We start from the raw sequence: 7,412 nt of genomic DNA, 5'->3' as shown, positions 1-7,412 counted from the left end.
GCTCCCCTGCCTGCCAGCCTTGTTGCCCCTAACTGCCCCCCCTGCTGGCCTGGTCACCCCTCACTGCCCCCCTCTGCTGGCCTTGTCGCCCCAACTTTTTTGGTTGACCTGGACATTCCTTGTCTTTCCCACCGAAATCCTCACTTTTAAAGCGTTTAAACCAGTGTTCACAAGTGTCATGAGATGGAGCATGTTCACCATAAGCTTCCCAAAGTATAGGATCACTTTCAGCAGCACTTTTCTTCAAAATAAAGTAATGAATTAAAACTTCCCGCAAATGCTCTTTTTTTTTGGCACGAAATTTGACATTTTTTAAGCGTAAAAATATCTATGATGTTAACACCTTCAGCAAATTTGACATAGGAAGTTTTGAAGCTTGTTGTCAATACAACAAAATAGCACACATATCAAATCACAAATATATCAGCATATATGGAACCCCATCTATTGATAAAAACCCACATTATTAACCAGTTGATGGATGGTTAATCCCCATTATTAACCGGTTGATGGTTAATTCGCATTAACCAGTTGATGGTTAATCCGCATTAGTAACCGGGTGATGGTTAATCCGCATTAGTAACCGGTACACCTGGTAAAGGGCCCAGAATTCAGAATTCTCGAGAACACGTTGCGAAACGCCTATTTCTACTGTTATCTTCCATGGCTCTGTTGTACAGCAAAAGCATTTCAATTTGCCTCCTTTTACATATTAACCTTCAGTTAAGTTCCATTATGTAAAAGCTAACAAAGGATTTGAAAAAATAAAAACAGACGGTTCCATTTTCTGTGTGCCCTTTTCTGAGTGGGCAATTCTGTGGAAGTGAAGAGAGAGAATCACTTCATTCTCCAACCTCTCGCTGTGCTTAGAAGATCAAAGTCAGAAAAATATGCCCACCAGGGAGTTCACGAGCACAGAAAACCCCACGGCGCCTTAAGCCAGCCAGGCCGCCCTGTAATCCGACGTGCTCGGTGTGAGATGAAACTTCCGGGAGAACCTGGCCAGCGGAGGGCAGTTTAGCTCTCAGGCTGCCTCGCTGAGCTGGTTCATGCTTCCTTAAAATGTCATGTAAACTCCCTTAAGTTTTATTGTTTTAGAAAATATATTTTTATTGATTTCAGAGAGGAAGGAAGAGAGAGAGAGAGAGAGAGAGAGAAGAGAGAAGAGAGAGAGAGAGAGAAACATCAATGATGAGAGAGAATCACTGACCGGCTGCCTCCTGCACACCCCACATTGGAGATGGAGCCCGCAACCTAGGCCTGTGCCCTTGACCGGGAATCGAACCGCGACCTCCTGGTTCATAGGTTGATGCTCAACCACTGAGCCACGCTGGGTGGGCTATTTTTATTTCTTAAAACGACTTGAATTTTTTTGTCCCATCTTTTTAAAAAATATTTTTTATTGATTTCAGAGAGGAAGGGAGAGGGTGAGGAGGGTGAGAGAGAGAGAAACATCAATGATGAGAGAGAATCATTGATCGGCCGCTTCCTGCATGCCCCCTACTAGGGATCGAGCCTGCAACCCGGGCATGTGCCCTTGACCAGAATCAAGCCTGGGACCCCTCAGTCCGCAGGCCGACGCTCTATCCACTGAGCCACACCAGCCAGGGGTTTTTGTCCCATCTTATATTCTATCTATAACCGTTGTATGAGTCTTAATTAGGGGAGGAAGTGAACGAAACATAAGCTGACACACAGATACGGTGGCCGTGGGCATTGGCCGGCCCCGCCCGCCCTGGGGTTCTCTCTCTCTCTCCTCAACGCCCATCTTCACGCTGGAAATGCCACCCGAGGGGCACAGGCCGGTGGATGAGCCACAGAGCGTGGCCCTGTCTGAGTCCACCAGACCAGAATCGAGCCTGGGACCCCTCAGTCCGCAGGCCGACGCTCTATCCACTGAGCCACACCAGCCAGGGCTTTTTGTCCCATCGTATATTCTATCTATACTTTGTAACCCTTGTAGTCTTAATTATTAGGGGAGGAAGTGAACGAAACATAAGCTGACACACAGATACGATGGCCGTGGGCACTGGCCGGCCCCGCCCGCCCTGGGGTTCTCTCTCTCTCTCTCCTCTACGCCCATCTTCACGCTGGAAATGCCACCCAAGGGGCACAGGCTGGTGGATGAGCCACAGCGCGTGGCCCTGTCTGAGTCCACCAGAGGCCGGGTTCCCTCCAGCTGCCCTTGTCCAAGGTGCTGAAGCACTTTCGTGGGGTCTCACAAGCAATTCTTTATCAATAGCATAGCGTCCAAGACCGGGGATTCTTTTGGCTTTTAACGAAGGGCTTGCTAATGGGCACTTGGTTTCCTCATTCTCAGGTGCAGTCTTGTGGGGGTGGGGGTGGGGGTGTGGAATGGCTTCACTGTTGGAGGTTGATCCCCCGAGGTCTGTGACCAGGGGCAGAAAGTCAGGCTCCGGGCACCATGGAAAGGGGATTGATTGGTCGGCTCACAAACCGAGGGATCTGTGTATTTCAGCCTCAGGCAGGAATTCATTGGGGCAGGAAGCTGTCCCTCTCTCTCTTGGCTCCGCCCTCTTCTGTGTGGCCTTCAACCTCAGGCCCCGCCTGGTGTCCGGCTGTGACCTGGTCAGGCCTGCAGGGCCTCCCTCCCAGGCACTCGAGAGAGAGCACAGGCCCTGGTTGGTGTGGCTCAGTGAATAGAGCAGCGGCCCACAGACTCACAGACCCCAGGTTCGATTCCAGTCAAGGGCACGTACCTGGGCTGCAGGCTCTATCCCCAGCCCTGGTCCGGGTGCGTGCGGGACGCAACCGATCGATGATTCTCACATTGATGTTTCTGTCTCTCCCTCTCCCTTCCACTCTCTCTGAAAGTCGGTAGAAAAATATCCTCAGGTGAGGATTTTTTAAAAAATTCTTTATTGTTTAAAGTATTACATATAGTATTACATACGTCTCCTTCCCCTGCCCCCCATTGACCTCTCCCTGGCTACCCCCACCCCCAGCACATGGCCTCACCCCCCTAGTGTCTGTGGCCATTGCTCACGCTTATATGCATCATACAAACCCTTGGTTGATCTCTTACTCCCCCCACCTCCCCTGCCTTCCCTCTGAAGTTCTTGGGTGAGGATTTAAAAAAAAAAAAAAAGCCCAGCCAGCGTGGCTCAGTGGTTGAGCTTCGACCTAGGAACCAGGAGGTCCACTCATTTCACATTCATTTGGGTATAATATTTGGTTTGGGGGGAAAAAGGTGATGGGCAAGCACAGAGCTGCCAATGTATACCTAAAGCCAAAAATCTGGCAGCAACGTGGATAGTAAAATGAAATATATATATATATATATATAGAGAGAGAGAGAGAGAGAGAGAGAGAGAGAGCGAGCGCACAGGACTTCCCCAATAGCTCCAGCACCAGCGCCGATAGGACTCTGATTGGTTCAAATGAGGTCACATGCCCAGACCCCAATAATGCTGAGGCCGGGACGCTGTGCACCTATTATGTGGACCCAGCCACACGATTCACATAGGAAAGGGCGGGGGCCGCACCCAGACCGCTGACAGGACTGGCAGTGGGTGGGGGGGTCTCCCCCCAGGTGGGAAGCCATCCCAGAAGAAGGGGGCGCAGTCCTGGGGGAGGGACACCTCCGTGTGCACCGGGGAGCGTGCCCTTGCCCCAAGGTCGTCTTCGGCCGGGGAACTGCTGGCTCTTCTTACTCCCCCCCCCAGCCCTGCGGGTGGGTTGGATCTTCCACACGCCCCGGGACGGTGTCTGCTCCACGTCCCAGCAGCATCCACCAGGCGCCCGCGTGCTGTGCAGAGAGGGCGGAAGCCCGGGGCTGTTTCCGACCCGAGTGATAAATTAAGTCTCTCCCTGCAGGGGAGCCTCCGCTGTGGGAGGATGGCTGCGGAGGCCGGGCCCTGACAGTCTCCGCTGTCACTCAGGCCCGAGTCCCCCCCCTCAGCCGCGCAGGCCTGTCACTTCCTGTCCCTGGTCAGGGCTGGTTCCTTTTGGTGACTGAGGGTGAGCAGGGACCCGGTCAGAAAAGGGTGAGGTGGCCCGGCCGGCGAGGCTCAGGGGTTGAGCGTCGGCCTAGGAACCAGGAGGTCAGGGTTCGATTCCCGGTCAGGGCACAGGCCCGGGTTGTGAGCTCCATCCCCAGTGTGGGGCGTGCAGGAGGCAGCTGGTCCATGGTTCTCTCATCTTCTCTCTCTCTCTCTCTCTCCCTCCCCTCACTTTCTCTCTGATATCAATAAAAACATATTTTTAAAAAATACAAAGAAAGGACCAGGTCATCAGCTCAGCCCCGGGTGGGCCTGTGCTCCGTGGGGGGCAGGGGGTGGGGGTGGAGGAACAGCCGGAATCTCAATGGGGCCCTGGGACAGAGTCTGGGATCCGGGGGGGGCGTGACCAGCACCTTCTTGTCTTTTTCTAAAAGAATGTGTTTTTATTGATGTTTAGAGAGAGAGGAAGGGGAGGGAGAGAGGAAACATGGGTGAGAGAGGAACATCACCCCCTGGCTGCCCCCTGCACACCCCCCACCGGGGACGGAGCCCACACCCCGGGCATGTGCCCTGACCAGAATCCACCCACCGACCTTCCCGCTGCCCACTGCCCCGGAGGTGGCCTTGGTGAGGACCCGAGGCCTGGGGCTCGGGCGGGGGTCCCTCCTGACCCCACGCGGTCTGGTCCTTGACCACCAGGCCCTCCCGCTCTACGTGGCTTTCGACCCTGATTCTCCAGGGCAATGACGTGACCAAATTGCCCTAAACTCAGGAATCCTACCTGCGCCCAGAGGAGCTGTGCGTGGGGGGTTGCTATGGCACCCGTCACCATGGTAGCGGCGCCCAGTGACTGAAATCAACCGTGGGACTGAACAGCATCCCTGTCGGATGGCAGGATGCTCATGGGATGTGAGCCTCTGGGTGGTTTGGCCCCTGGCCCCCTTCTCCTCCTCTGCACCTGTCCGAGAGCCAGGGGCCCAGGTGGGCACAGGCGGCTCCCCAGCCCCTCTCCCTGGAGCCCTGCTCGCATCTCTGACCCCGTGGGAGGCCTGCCCGGGGCCCCTCCTCACCCCAGAGGGCTTGTGTGGGGGTCACCCCAGGAGGGCTTGTATGGGGGTCACCCCAAGAGGGCTTGTGCGGGGGCAGAGAGAGCAGAGGCTCCCCCTGCCCTGCCCCCTCCACGCCACCCTGAGCCCTGCTCACCCCACGCCAGCCTGGTCCCCAAGCCCCGCCCACAGCCCCGCCCACTCTGACCACTCCACCCTGAGCCCTGCTCACCCCACGCCAGCCTGGTCCCCGCCGTGTGCAGGGCACCAGCTGTGACCCAAGCCCCGCCCACAGCCCCGCCCACTCTGAGCCACGCCCCCTCTCTCCCAGACAGGAAGCTCCTTGTGCCCCTCCCACGTGGGAGGCCTGGGCAGGGCAGGTGGATGCCAATCTAGAAAGTTCTCTAGCATCACATTTCCACGCTGGCTCCTCTGTCTGGTTGGCAAGACTGGGTCCCCTTCGCCCCCCCCCGCGGCTGGCACCGGCTGTGGGAGCAGGAGCCTGGGCACCCCCTCCCCCGCTCCGCCCTGGTCAGCAGGTGGGCAGTGAGCGGCCAGAGTGTGGGCCTGAGGTTCCCGGTCAGAAAGGGGCCCTGGTTCCAAGCCCAGGGCGCTCTCTGCTCCTCCTGGGATGGACGCGTGTGTGGTGTGTGCGCTCAGAGCGGTGTGTGGCATGTGTGCCCGCCCATGTACAGGTGCGGGTGTGTGTAGTTGTATGTGTACACGCGTGTGTGCCCCTGTCCTGCTCTCTCCGGAACCTCATCCCCACCTCAGTCCGTCCTTTTGGGGGGCGGACCCACCGTGGGGCGCGCCGTCTGCAGCCTGGTCCCTGGGGCGACTCCGTGTCCCGGCCGCAGTGAGTGAGCACCGCTGGCCCGGGAGTCACCTCATTTGCTGGAGGGAGCGCAGGAAAGCAGGCTCAAGGCCAGAAATCAGAGAACTGGGCCCGAAGGTGCCGGGCGCCCCCTGGTGCTGCCACCTGGTAATGTCAGGAGAGAGAGAGAGAGAGAGAGAGAGAGAGAGAGAGAGAGAGAGAGAGAAACGGGGCAAACTCAGGTTCCAGTGCCTTAACCCAACAGATGCCTTTGCCCTTTAAAAAAAAAAAACAAAAAAAAACTACAAGTGTGTTTTTTATGTATTTTTAAAAATTGATTTCAGAGAGAGAGAGGGAGAGAGAGCAACATCCATGATGAGAGAGCATCATGGACCGGCTGCCTCCTGCATGCCCCTCACTGGGGATCCAGCCCACAACCCGGGCCTGTGCCCTGACCGGGAATCGAACCCTGACCTCCTGGTTCCTGAGTTGAGGCTCAGCCCCTGAGCCAGGCTGGCCGGGCGCCTTTGCCCCTTTTGATTTAAACTGCGTTCCTTCTCCGTGACCCTGGGCTCATCACACACAGGATGGGGGACTGTCCTTCCAAGGATGCCCTGGACCGGATTCCGCCTCGATCCGTCCGGAGCCAGCGCCGCTGGAGCTGGGCGGCGGCGCTGGGAGGGGCGGGCTTGGCCGAGAGCCCCCTGGTCCTCCCTCCTTTCCTGGAAGCCGCCTCCCGCCGCTGCACTGAGGTTCCCGGCATTTCTTTGGGGAACGGGCATGAGTCATCACTGACCACGCACCACCCGGGGCTGAGCCCTGACTCTGCTGCCCCGGCCCCTGCGCCAAAAAGGGCCTGGGAGGGCAGAGAGGGGCCGGGCCATGGCAGGGGGGCTGGGGAGGCCTGGCCTCCAGAACCATTCTTTTTTACATATAATATATTTTATTGATTTCCGAGAGAAAGGGAGAAGGAGAGAGAGAAACATCGATGAGAGAGAATCATGGACCGGCTGCCTCCTGCACGCCCCCTACTGGGGATCAAGCCCACCCGGGCCGCCGGTGCCTTGACCGGGAATCGAACCCTGACCTCCTGGTTCCTAGGTCGATGCTCACCCAAGGATATTTTCCCGTTGATTTTTAGAGAGAGTGGCAGAGAGAGGGAAAGACTGAAACATCGATGTGAGAGAAACACATCAATGGGTTGCCTCCTGCAGGCGCCCTGACCAGGGCCCGGGCCGGGGAGGAGCCCGCAACCGAGACACCCGCCCTTGGCCGGAATCGAACCCGGGACCCTTCGGTCCGCAGGCCGACGCCCTATCCACTGAGCCACACCGGACAGGGGAGTTCATGGGAATTTAAGTTCCAGTAACGGTGCGTCCAGCAGCCCGGCTGCCCCTCCCCCCATAAAAGGGGACCCCAGACACCCCGAACTAGTCGCCAGGCCGCCGGTCCATTCACCCCACGGCTGGCCCGGGACGCGGCTCCCCGCAGGCTCGCTCCGGGTGACTTTTCATCCCGCCCCGCCCGTGACTGCGGGGCCATGAGCAGCATCGCGGGGCAGGAGGCGGCTGGACCGGAATCGCTGCAGCA

Source organism: Myotis brandtii, unplaced genomic scaffold (assembly GCF_000412655.1).
Source record: "Myotis brandtii unplaced genomic scaffold, ASM41265v1 scaffold403, whole genome shotgun sequence".
Lineage (NCBI taxonomy): Eukaryota > Metazoa > Chordata > Mammalia > Chiroptera > Vespertilionidae > Myotis > Myotis brandtii.
The sequence above is the reverse complement of the archived record's forward strand: the minus strand, read 5'-3'. Positions refer to the sequence as shown.